This window comes from Mesocricetus auratus, unplaced genomic scaffold (assembly GCF_017639785.1).
Source record: "Mesocricetus auratus isolate SY011 unplaced genomic scaffold, BCM_Maur_2.0 Super-Scaffold_100003, whole genome shotgun sequence".
NCBI lineage: Eukaryota > Metazoa > Chordata > Mammalia > Rodentia > Cricetidae > Mesocricetus > Mesocricetus auratus.
In genome coordinates this window covers 119,589,403-119,602,630 of record NW_024429188.1, presented here as the reverse complement: position 1 = coordinate 119,602,630, position 13,228 = coordinate 119,589,403, and the positions used below count along the sequence as shown (strand labels likewise).

At 38.7% G+C, this 13,228-nt stretch overlaps 1 protein-coding gene across 3 annotated transcripts in view; it reads left to right on the top strand.

The window, feature by feature from the left end:
- The window catches only part of F8 (coagulation factor VIII), a 146,745-nt gene that overhangs the window by 74,546 nt on the left and 58,971 nt on the right, over window positions 1-13,228 (top strand). The gene's annotated exons all lie outside the window — the stretch shown is intronic.

Here is a 13,228-nt window from a genome sequence, read left to right as displayed (position 1 = left end):
TGTCTCTGCTGGTTTTGCCAGCCCATTTTTGCCAATTTGCTCATCGCTCCTCTCTCTGTGTCTCTGGGTTCCGTGGGTTCAGTTCAGTGTTTAACTGTGGGAGTTTGCCTCTGCTTCCATCAGTCCCTGGATGAAGGCTCCAGGATGGTTATAGACATCAAGTTCATTATCAGGAATGGGTATTCGAGGTGGTCTCTCCACTATTGCTTAGCTTGCCAATTGGTGTCATCCCTTTAGATCACTAGAGGTCACACTGGTACCTGATCTGTCTTCTAACCTATGATTCTCTCTTCCCCTATTCTACCTCCCACTCAACCTTCCTGTTCCCCCATGACCTACTCTCTTTCTCTTCCCCCCCCCTCTTTTCTTCCCAGCTCCGACTTCCCCCCACCCCTTACCATGTTCCCCATTTCTTCAGAGGTTCTTGCCTCATTCCTCTTCTATTGGGTACTATGCATATCTCTTAGGTTCTTTCCTGTTTCGCCCAGACTCTCTGTCAGTGGAAGTGCAGACTGGCACTATCCTGATCCATGTCTAAAATCCATATATGAGTGAGTACATACCATGTTTGTCTTTTTGTGACTGGGTTACCTCACTCAGGATAGTTTCTTCCAGTGCTATCCATTTACCTGCGAATTTCAAGATTCCAATGTTTTTTTTTCTGCTGAGTAATACTCCATTGTGTAAATGTACCACGTCTTCTCTATCCACTCTTCACTTGAGGGGCATCTAGGTTGCTTCCAGGTTCTGGCTATTACAAATAATGCTGCTATGAACATAGTGGAGCAGATGCCCTTGTTGTATGAATTTGCCTCTTTTGGATGTATACCTAAGAGTGGAATTGCTGGGTCTTGTGGTAGATTGATTCCCATTTTCCTGAGGAATCTCCATACTGCTTTCCAAAGTGGCTGTACGAGTTGGCACTCCCACCAGCAGTGGAGGAGTGTTCCCCTCTCTCCACATCCTCTCCAGCATAAATTGTCTTCGGTTTTTTTGATTTTAGCCATTCTGACAGGAGTAAGATGGTATCTCAAAGTTGTTTTGATTTGCATTTCCCTGATGGCTAAGGATGTTGAGCACTTTTTTAAATGTCTCTTGGCCATTTTAGCCTCGTCTATTGAAAATTCTCTATTTTGTTCTGTACCCCACCTTTTAATTAGATCCTTTGGTGTTTTGGAGACTTGCTTCTTGAGTTCTTTGTAAATTTTGGAGATTAGCCCTCTGTCTGATGTGGGGTTAGTGAATACCTTTTCCCATTCTGTGGACTGCCTTTTTGTCTTGTTGACTGTGTCCTTTGACTTTTTAGTTTCATGAGGTCCCATTTGTTAATTGTCGATCTCAGTGTCTGTGCCACTGGTGTTATGTTCAGGAAGTGGTCTCCTGTACCAACTCGTTGAATAGTATCTCCCACTTTCTCTTCTAAGAGTTTCAGTGTGGTTGGATTTATGTTGGGATCTTTGATCCATTTGGACTTAAGTTTTGTACAAGGTGATAAACATTGATCTATCTGTAGTCTTCTGCAAACCAGTACCCAGTTATGCCAGCACCATTTGTTGAAGATGCTTTCTTTTTTCCATTGTATAGTTTTAGCTACTTTGTCAAAAATCAAGTGTTCATAGGTGTGTGGGTTAAAATCTGGGTTTTAAATTCGGTTCCCTTGGTCTACCTGCCTATTTTTGTACCAATACCAAGCTGTTTTCAGGACTATAGCTCTATAATAGAGCTTTAAGTCAGGTATGGTGATGCCTCCTAAAGTTCCTTTATTGTATAAGGTTGTTTTGGCTATCCTGGGCCCTTTGTTTTTCCATATAAGGTTGATTATTGTTCTTTCCATGTCTGTGAAGAATTGTGCCGGAATTTTGATAGGGATTGCATTGAATCTGTAGACTGTCTTTGGCAAGATTGCAATTTTTATTTTGTTGATCCTACCAATCCAAGAGCATGGGAGATCTTTCCATTTTCTGGTATCCTCTTTGATTTCTTACTTTAAAGACTCAAAGTTCTTGATATACAGGTCTTTCACTTCCTTGGTTAACATCATCCCCAGATATTTGATGCTGTTTATAGCTATTGTAAAGGGTGATGTTTCTCTGATTTCTTTCTCAGTCACTTTATCATCTGTATATAATAGGGCCACTGATTTTTTTGAGTTTGCCTTGTATCCTGCCACATTGCTGAAGGTGTTTATCAGCTCTAGGAGTTCCCTTGTGGAGTTTTTTGGGTCACTTATGTAAACAATCATATCATCTGCAAATAGTGACAGTTTGACTTCTTTTCCTATTTGTATCCCCTTGATCTCCTTTTGTTGTCTTATTGCTCTAGATAGAACTTCAACTACAATATTGAAGAGATATGGAGAGAGTAGACAGCCTTGTCTTGTTCCTGATTTTAGAGGAATTGCGTTGAGTTTCTCTCCATTTAGTTTGATGTTAGCTGCTGGTTTACCGTATATTGCTTTTATTATATTCAGGTATATTCCTGTTATCCCTGATCTCTCTAGGACCTTTATCATGAAGGGGTGCTGGATTTTGTCAAAGACTTTTTCAGCATCTAGTGAGATGATCCTGTGGTTTTTCTTTCGCAGTTTGTTTATATGGTGGATTACATTGATAAATTTTCTAATGTTGAACCATCCCTGCATTCCTGGGATGAAGCTTACTTGATCATGGTGGATGATTTTTCTGATGTGTTCTTGAATCTGGTTTGCTAGTATTTTATTGAGTATTTTTGCAGTGATGTTCATGAGGAAAATTGGTCTATAGTTCTCTTTCTTAGTTGTGTCTTTGTGTGGCTTGGATATCAAGGTAATTGTAACCTCGTAAAAAGAGTTTGGCAGTGAGCCTCCTGCTTCTATTGTGTGGAATACTTTGAGGAGTATTGGAATTAGGTCTTCTTTGAATTTCTGGTAGAATTCTGCACTGAAGCCATGTGGGCCTGGGCTTTTTTTGTTTGGGAGACTTTTGATGACTGCTTCTATTTCATTAAGGTTCATGGGTCCATTTAGATTGTTTATCTGCTCTTGATTTAGTTTTGGCAAGTGATATCTATCCAGGAAATTGTCCATTTCCTTTAAATGTTTGAATTTTTGGAGTACAGATTTTCAAAGTGTGCCCTGATTATTCTCTGGATTTATTCAGTGTCCATTGTTATGTCCCCTTTTTCATTTCTGATTTTGTTAACTAGCATGCTCTCTCTCTCTGTCTTTTGGTTAGTTTGGACAGAGGTTTGTTTATTTTGTTGATTTTCTCAAAGAACCAACTCTTTGTTACATTGATTCTTCTCCATGTTTTCCTGGTTTCTACTTGATTGATTTCAGCCCTCTATTTGATTATTTCCTGGCGTCTGCTCCTCCTGGGTGAGTTTGCTTCTTTTTGTTCTAGAGCATTCAGCTGTGCTATTAATTCTCTAGTATGACTGTTCTCCAGTTTCTTCATGTGGGCACTTATATATGTTTCTTCATTCAATTTCAACATTGAAAAAACAAACAAAAGCAGCAATGCAACCTTTCCTATAAAAAAGAATTCTTTGTCTGACATGAGTCATAATTTTAAGTATGTTTGCTAAATGATGCCAGTGGGCTCTAGACTGCCAATAATTTCTAGACCTTCACTTAGTAGAGCTACCCAATAAGAAGCCTGATTCATAGGCCAAACTGTTTATAATTAATATAAGCCTCTGTGTGTTTATTTGGGACTAAATGTTTGCAGGGCCAGGGGAGACAGAAACTTCCATCAAGATGTGGCACCCAAACGTTTAGCAAGAATTTCCACATAAAACCTGGACAAAAGGTTAAAAAGGGATTCCTGAACACGAAGGAACAGAATCAAGCATGGCTTCTTGGTAGCAGCATTTTTTTCAAGCAGGTTCTGTTTGCTAAAGGCCAGTAGAAGTGTGGCTCCTTTAAGAGTGGCTTCCTGACTCAGCATTAGTGGCAAAAACTACATGGCTGTTTTAAGAGGCCCTGCTGCTGAACACTTATATGGTGTTTATGAGTATCCAACAGCATTTTTGGTAGTGACATGGACCTAGAAACTTTTCATATTGGTAGCAATAAACATGGTTCCCACCAATACCTCCACCATGAAGCTAGATTCTCAAGAAGCCAAGAAATGGGACAGAGCCAGCCGCCAAAGCTACAGCTTTAATTCTAGACATGCAGTTTGGATTAAAGACTAATGTTGTAAAAAAAATAGAGATATACAGTAAAGACAGGTACAGATTAGGGGGTTTAAAAAATCCTCTAAACAGTTTACAGTGTGTTTAAAAACATATGTAGCTTAGAAGAAAAACAGAAAAAGGATATAAAAAGCCCTTAAAAAAGAAATAGAAGATCTAGGCAGTGGTAGCATACACCTTTAATCTCAGCACTCGGGAGTCAGAGGCAGGCAGAGCTATGTGAGTTCAAGGTCATCCTGGTGTATTGAGAGAGTTCCAGGACAGCCTTCAAGTACACAGAGAAACAATGTCTCAGAAAAACAAAAAACAAAAATAAAAGTAGTAGAGAATAAGAAAAAGCCATGTAAAGATGGAAAATACACAGAGAGTATGGATACTATATGTTATTGTGTTGTCTTTGATTTGTTTGACTGCTTAGGAGGGAGCAACAGCTGGTAAAAGGTATTTGATTATAAATGGTACTTGATTAATCCAACCTATATATTTTGAAAATGCTTGACTTCAAAATTTAAGTATAAGGACATATTACTTTGGAAAAGAGGTCCTGCTTTTGTTTCCACAGATGGAAAGCTGTGGATTCCTTCCAAACTAATATGGTTTGATCAAACAAGTTCCCCTAAAGCAGTGGCCCAAGTGATCCAAAATCCAAAACAGCTGAGACCATGCAGGCTTGCAGACCACTACTGCCAGTATCTGGCCAGGGTTCAGGATTTTGTAAGGATCTCCACAGGATTGACAGTACCTACAAACAACAGGAAGCAGTTTTGAAAGAACTATGCCCAAATTCCCAAATATTGTTTATAAATGTTTGTTTTCATTTAAATTGGTTGGTTATAAATGGTTAATGATCACAGTGGATCTCCTTCTAAAAAAAGGGTAATAGGATATAGAAATGAATATTTTGCATTGGTATGGATTTTGGTTTATTGATACAAACTTAAGGTCAATTTTGTTGTATGTATACTTCCACTCTTGTTTAGGTATTGTGTTTGTACAGATCTTTTAAAAATGTAGTGTATAATTAAATACAGGTTATAGATAGTCACCTATAATAGTCAAAACTTCTGTTAGTTAGGCTTTCTAGACATACAGAAATATATTTGAAATGGATAGGCATTCTTCAAAACCTTTCAAAATCCTTTAAAATGGTTTATTAGGGGATTTCATGACAATAAGACACAACTACTCCTGGAACACCAATTATGTCAGAGAGGAAGATGGGCGTAGAAAAAACTCATTATGAAGTTTGCCTTCAACATGAAAGGAATAGCCATTAGGACAAGAAACTGTTCTTGGCACGGTGGCTCTGGATCCCAGCCCAACGGGATTCATCCCTGAGACTGCCAGCTTTCAAGTCCCATTCTCCAGCCACGGGACAGGCGAGGTAAGCATGGGTCTGTCTCTAGCCTGCTTTTCAGTGGCCTGAGCAGAACCACCAGAGACCTGAGGACTGCCCATTGCGGATCCAGATCCCAGACCGACAGAATTCACCCCGCCCAAAGGCTGCCAGCTTCCAAGTTCCATTCTCCACCCACAGGACACGCGAGGCGAGGGTCCACCCTACCCAGAGTTTGCCAAGGTCCTGATATTAGGACGGCCTCTATCCATGCAAGAGGAAAATCCCCACGGTATTGGACCTACTCCCACCCACTAAAAAGGAACCAAGGTCATGTACCCACCAGGAGAGGAAGAGACTCCTTCCGCACCCACAGGAAGAAATGACAGAAAGGAGACAATATAAAAACCCACCCACCAACAGAGAAACCAATATGACACTGCCAGAAACTAGAGAATCTACACTCACAAGACCTGAACAGACCATTGAGGAGGAAGCAGATGAGAAAGACATTAAAACAACTTCATGAAAATGATAGAGGCCCTCCAAGAGTATATGAGAAAATCCCTTAAAGAAAAAACAAAAAAATATACAAGAAATGGAGGAAAAAACAATCCAAAAATGCAACAATTGCAAGAAATGGAGGATGAAACAATACAAAAAATTGCAAGAAATGGAAAAAAGACAAACCAAAAAATTCAACAAATGCAAGAAAGAGAGGAAAGGACAAAGCAAAAATTACAAAAAACAATTCAAACAGTGCAAGGGTTGAAAGGTGAAATGGAGACAATGGAAAAAAAAACATTGTGAAGTAATGCTGGAAATAGAAAAGCTGGGCAAACAGTCAGGTACTGCAGATACAAGAATAACCAACAGAATACAAGAGAAGGAAGACAGAATCTTAGGCATTGAAGACACACTAGGACAAATAGATTCATCGACAAAAGAAAATCTTAAGGCCAACAAATCTGTAACACAAAATATCCAGGAAATATGGGACACCATGGAAAAGTCCAAACCTAAGAATAATTGGTATGGAAGAAGGGGAAGAAAACCACCTCAAAGGGGCAGAAAACATATTCAACAAAATCATAGAAGAAAACTTTCCCAACCTAAAGAAAGATATTCCAATGAAGGTACAAGAAACCTACAGAACACCAAATACAGTGGACCACAAAAGGAAGTTCCCTCGCCACATATTAGTAATAACCCCAAACATAAAGAATAAAGAAAGAATATTAACAGCAGCTAAGGACAAAGTCAAGTAACATACAAAGGCAAACCTATCAGAATCACACCTGACTTCTCCATGGAAACTCTAAAAGACAGAAGTTCATGGATAGATCTTCTACCAACACTAAGAGACCACGGATACCAGCCCATACTGCTATACCCAGCAAAGCTTTCAATCACTATAGATGGAAAAAACAAGATATTGCATGACAAAACCAGATTTAACAGTAGGCATCCACTAACCAAGCCCTACAGAAAGTTCTGGAAGGGAAACCCCAACCCAAGGGAGTTAACTACAACCAGAAAAACATAGGCAATAGGTAATCCCACTTTACCAACAGCCAAAAGAAAAAAGAGGTGGAAATCCACATATAATTCCACCACCATCAACCATTACAAAACAAACAAGAATGAGCAATCAATGGTCATTAATATCCCTCAGTATTAATGGTCTTAACTTACCCATAAAAAGGCACAGGCTAACAGAATTGATTCAAAGACAGAACCCATCCTTCTGCTGCATACAAGAAACACACCTCGGGCTCAAAGGCAGGCATTACCTCAGAGTTAAGGGTTGGGAAAACATTTTCCAATCAAATGGACCCAAGAAACAAGCCTGGGTAGCTATCCTAATATCTAACAAATTAGATTCTGAACTAAAATCAATCAAAAGAGATGAAGGAGGGCATTTCATACTCATCACAGCAGAAATCCACCAAGATGAAGTTTCAATTCTGAATATCTATGCCCCAAATATAAAGGCATCCATGTTCATAAAAGAAACATTACTAAAACTCAAATCACATACAAAGCCCCACACACTTACAGGGGGAGAGGTCAACACACCACTCTTACCACTAGACAGGACTACCAGACAGAAACTTAACAAAGAAGCAAAGGAAATAATAGAGTTATGACCCAATTGGGATTAACAGACATCTATAGAATGTTCCATCCAAAAAAAGGATATACCTTCTTCTAAGTGCCACATGGAACATTCTCAAAAATTGACCACATCCTTGGAAGTGTATCAAACCTCAACAGGTACAAAAATTGGAATATCTCCATGTGCCTTATTAAACCACCATGAGTTAAAATTAGAATTCAACAACAACACAAATTGCAGAAACCATACAAACACATGGAAGTTGGATAATAAACAATTGCACTATTCCTTGGTTAAAGAAGAAATAAAAGAAAGAAATTAAAGAATTCCTAAAATTCAATAAGAATGAGGATACAACATACCTAAACTTATGGAACACTTTGAAAGCAGTGCTACGGGGGAAGTTCATAGCACTAAGTGCCCACATGAAGAAACTGGTGAATAGTTACACTAGAGAATTAACAGCACACCTGAAAGCTCTAGAACACAAAGAAGCAAACTCACCCAGGAGGAGTAGACACCAGGAAATAATCAAACTGAGGGCTGAAATCAATAAAGCAGAAACTAGGAAAAATATAAAGAACCAATGTAAAAAAGAGTTGGTTCTTTGAGAAAATGAATAAGACAGACAAACCTTTATCCAAACTTACCAAACAGCAGAGTGTGAACATTAAAATTAACAAAATCAGAAATGAAAAAGGGGGACATAACAACGTTCACAGAGAAAATCCAGAGAATCATCAGGTCATACTTTGAAAACCTGTACTCCACAAAATTTGAAAATCTTAAGGAAATGGACAATTTTCTGGATAGATATCTCTTGCCAAAATTAAATTAAGAACTGATAAGCAATTGAAATAGATCTATAACCCCTAAGAAAATAGAAGCAGTCATCAAAAGTCTCCCAACCAAAAAAGACCAAGGCCAGATGGCCTCAGTGCAAAATTGTGCCAGAAATTCAAAGAACAGCTTATACCAATTCTTCTCACAGAACTCCACACAATAGATTCAGAAGGGTCTTTGCCAAAGTCTTTCTGTGAGGCTTCAATTACCTTGATACCCAAGCCACATAAAGACGCAACTAAGAAAGAGAACTTCAGACCAATGTCCCTCGTGAACATTGATTCAAAAATATTCAATAAAATACTGGCAAATCGGATTCAAGAGCGCATTAGAAAACTCATCCACCACGATCAAGTAGGTTTCATCCCAGGGATGCAGGGATGGTTCAACATACGAAAATCCATCAATGTAATCCACCATATAAACAAGCTGATGAATTACATGATCATCTCACTAGATGGTGAAAAAGCCTTTGAAAAAGTCCAACACCCCTTCATGATAAAGGTCTTGGAGAGATTTGGGATAACAGGAACTTACCTTAATATAATAAAAGTACATATAGCAAACAACAGCCAACATGAAACTAAATGGACAGAAACTCAACGCGATTCCTCTAAGATCAGGAAAAAGACAAGGCTGTCTACTCTCCTCAAACCTCTTCAATATTGTACTTGAAGTTCTAGCTAGGGCAATAAGACAACAAAAGGAGATCAAATTGGAAAGGAAGAAGTCAAACATTCACTATTTTCAGATGATATGATAGTTTACATAAGTGACCCAAAAAACTCTACCAGGGAACTCCTGCAGCTGATAAATACTTTCAGCAAAGTGGCAAGATACAAGATCAACTCAATAAAATCATTAGCCCTACTATATATAGATGATAAAAGAGCTGAGAAAGAAATCAGAGAAACATAACCCTTTACAATAGCCACAAACAACATAAAATACATTGGGGGTAATGCTAACCAAACAAGTGAAAGACCTGTATCGCAAGATCTTTGAGTCTTTAAAGAAAGAAATTAATGAAGACACCAGAAGATGGAAAGATCTCCAATGCTCTTGGATAGGTAGGATCAACATAGTAAAAATGGCAATCTTACTGAAAGCAATATGCAGATTTAACACAATCCCCATTAAAATCCCAGCATAATTCTTCACAGATGTTGAAAGAACAATAATCAACTTTATATGGAAAAACAAAAGACCCAACATAGCCAAAACAACCCTGTTCAACAAGGCAACATCCAAAAGGCATCACCATCCCTTACTTCAAGCTCTATTACAAACATATACTCCTGAAAACATCTTAGTATTGACACAAAAATAGACAGATAGACCAATGGAATTGAATTGAACACCCCTACATTAACCCATACATGTATGAACACCTGATCTTTGACAAATACGCTAAAATTATACAATGGAAAAAAAGCATCTTCAACAAATGGTGCTGGCATAAATGGAGGCTGGCATATAGAAGACTGCAGATAGATACATGTCTATCACCATGCACAAAACTTAAATACAAGTGGATCAAAGACCTCAACATAAATCCAGCCACACTGATCCTGTCAGAAGAGAAAGTGGGAGGAACCCTAGAACAAGTTGGTACAGGAGACCACTTCCTTAATATATCTCCAGTAGCACAGACACTAAGATTGACAATTAATAAATAGGACCTCCTGAAAATGAGAAGCTTCTCTAAGGAGAAGGACACAGTCAACAAGACCAAAAGGCAACCCACAGATTGGGAAAAGACATTCACTAACCCCACATCTGACAGAGGGCTGATCTCCAAAATTTACAAAGAACTCAAGAAGCAAGTCTCCAAAACACCAAAGTATCCAATCAAAAAGTGGGCTGCAGAACTAAATAGAGAATTCTCAATAGAGGAGTCTAAAATGGCTGAGAATCACTTAAGAAAGTGCTCAACATCCCTAGCCATCTGGGAAATGCAAATCAAAACAACTCTGAGATACCATCTTGCTCCTGTCAGAATGGCTAAAATCAAAAACTGCAAAGACAGTTTATGATAGAGAGGATGTGGAGAAAGGGGAACACTCCTCCACTGCTGGTGGGAGTGCTGACTTGTACAGCCACTTTGGAAATCTGTATGGAGATTCCTCAGGAAAATAGGAATCAGTCTACTTCAAGACCCAGCAATTCCACTCTTAGGCATATACCCAAAAGATGCACATTCATACAACAAGGATGTCTGTTCCACTATATTCATAGCAGCATTATTTGTAATAGCCAGAACCTAGAAGCAGCCTAGATGACCCTCAACTGAAGAGTGGATAGAGAAAATGTGTTACATTTACACAATGGAGTACTATTCAGTGGAAAAAAACAATGGAATCTTCAAATGTGCAGGCAAATGGATGGCACTACAATAACCATCCTGAGCGAGGTAACCCAGTCACAAAAAGAGAAACATGTTATGTACTCACTCATTCATGGATTTTAGACATGAATCAGGGGAGTGCCAGCATACAATCCCACTGCCAGAGAGTCTGGGAAACAGAACCTTCATCCATCTACTGATGCAAGTAGAAGCAGATACCTACAGATAAACACTGAACTGAACTCTTGGAATTCAGTGTCAGAAAGAGAGAACTGAGATAAGACTGGGCTGGTTTAACCCACAGAAACAGTTGACCTGAACAAGGTGGAGCTCTTGGACCCCAGATTGATGGCTGTGTGGAAAGCCTGGGACTGACCCAGACCCCCTGAATGTGGGTGTCAGTGAGGAGGCCTAGGTAATCTATGGGGCCTTGGTTAGTATTTATCCCTGGTGTGCAAATAGACTTTAAGTTCCCATGCCACAATATGGGATGCTCTCTCAGTTGGGACTCTTGTAGGAGAGCCTATACCCTGCTCTGGATGAAATGACAGTCACTGGAAATCCACCATGTAGGGACTCACCCTCCCTGGGAATTAGAGTGGAGATTGGGTGGGGCACAGGGGGAGCTGGTGGGAATGGCTGGGAAGGAGGGGAGGGATTGACATGTATAACAAGGCTGTTTCTAACTTAAATAAAAAATTTAAAAAGAAAAAAGAAACTGTTCTTGCCTGGACTGCTTGACAACAAGCTGTCTAAACTGGACAACCAGGTTACAAAGAAAAGTGACTGCTGAACTTGCCAAGGGGCAGGATGGTCCTTCAAGCTTCCTCTGCTTCATCAAAAAGTCTGCCAGATATTCTGTGCCTATAGGCTGAAGATAGACACCCCAATGTTACAGAGGAACTTTGTGAGACTGTCCAGGCAGCAAGATTTTTCTATCAATTTTATAGTTTAATATTATCCTTCTATGTTCTATGATGGAGTTGAAGACTGATAGTTATGGTTATTGTTTTCATTAGTTATGATAAAAGAAAGGTTACATATAAAACTTTAGATTCACAAAGATAGGGTAGATAATAGAGTATTTTCTTTAAATTTTGCCAAATGTTAGTGGAGTAAATATTGTTAACTATAGTTAGTTCTTGCTTTATAACTGTTTTCTTTTATAGAATTTTACTCTGTTAAAGTTAAAACCATCCTTTTTGTTTAGACAGAAAAGAGGAGATGATGGGGAATGTCCTTCTATATGTTGTTAATATATGTTTCTCTTATTGGTTGATGAATAAAGCTCTTTCTGCCAGTGGACAGGCAGGATTTAGCCAGATGGGAAATGAAAACAGGCATAGAGAAAGGTAGAAGACAGAGTCAAAGATATGTCATGTAGCCACTGGGAAGGTAGGATGCCTAGGTATTCTCCAGTAAGATAAGACCATGTGGGTATACACAGATTAATAGAATGGGTTAATAATTAAGAGTTGGCCAATAAGAAGCCTGAGAAATAGGTCAAACAGTTTATAATTAATATAATCCTAAGTGTGTTTATTTCGTTTTTTATTCTGAGTAGTTTGAATATTATGTTTCTATGCTTGGAGAGAGAGAGAGAGACAGAGACAGAGAGAGACAGAGAGGCAGAGAGACAGAGACAGAGAGAAATAGAGAGAGACAGATAGAGATAGAGAGACAGAGACAGAAAGGTAGTTTATTTTGTGTGATTTTATCTTACCTCATTATGTAATTTTGTGCCTCATCAATTTTGAGAAATATTTGTCTATCTCTTTAAGTACTTTTTCTCATCCTCTTCTCCTTCAAGATTTATTGTTATCTATATGTATGTTCTTTTTGTTTGTTTTCTTGATTTTTGTTGGTTTCTCTCCTAGTTTTCCAGTTAACTTCTAAAATTTATTTTCATATTCATTTTTACATCTGGTTTACAAAGTTCATTCCAGGCCATAGTTATGAAACCACTCTTAGATGAATACTCTTAGTCAAAGAGTAAGTCTTCCAGATCATATTAGGTTGTCCTTCTCAATTCCACCTTGCTTCCCTGAGACACATTCTCTCATTGAACCTAGAGTTCATTGATTACTAGTTGGGATGGCCAGTAAACTCTAGAAATCTGCTTGTCTCTGCATCCCAACCCTCTGAGATTACACACATGCAGGTTTTTAACATGGGTTTAAAACACTAATCCAGAAATACTTTGGTTAAGGGTGTGGCTGTTAATGCCTTCCTTTAATCCAGAATTCAGGAGACAGAGGGGGCAGATTTCTGAGTTTGAGGCCAGCCTAGTTTATACAGTGAGCTTTATATCAGGCAGGGCTCACACAAGCCCAGTCTCTAAATGAAAGAGAAGTAAGAAGAGAGGAAGAGACTTTTGTCTTTAGTTAAACCATATTACCTGAACTTT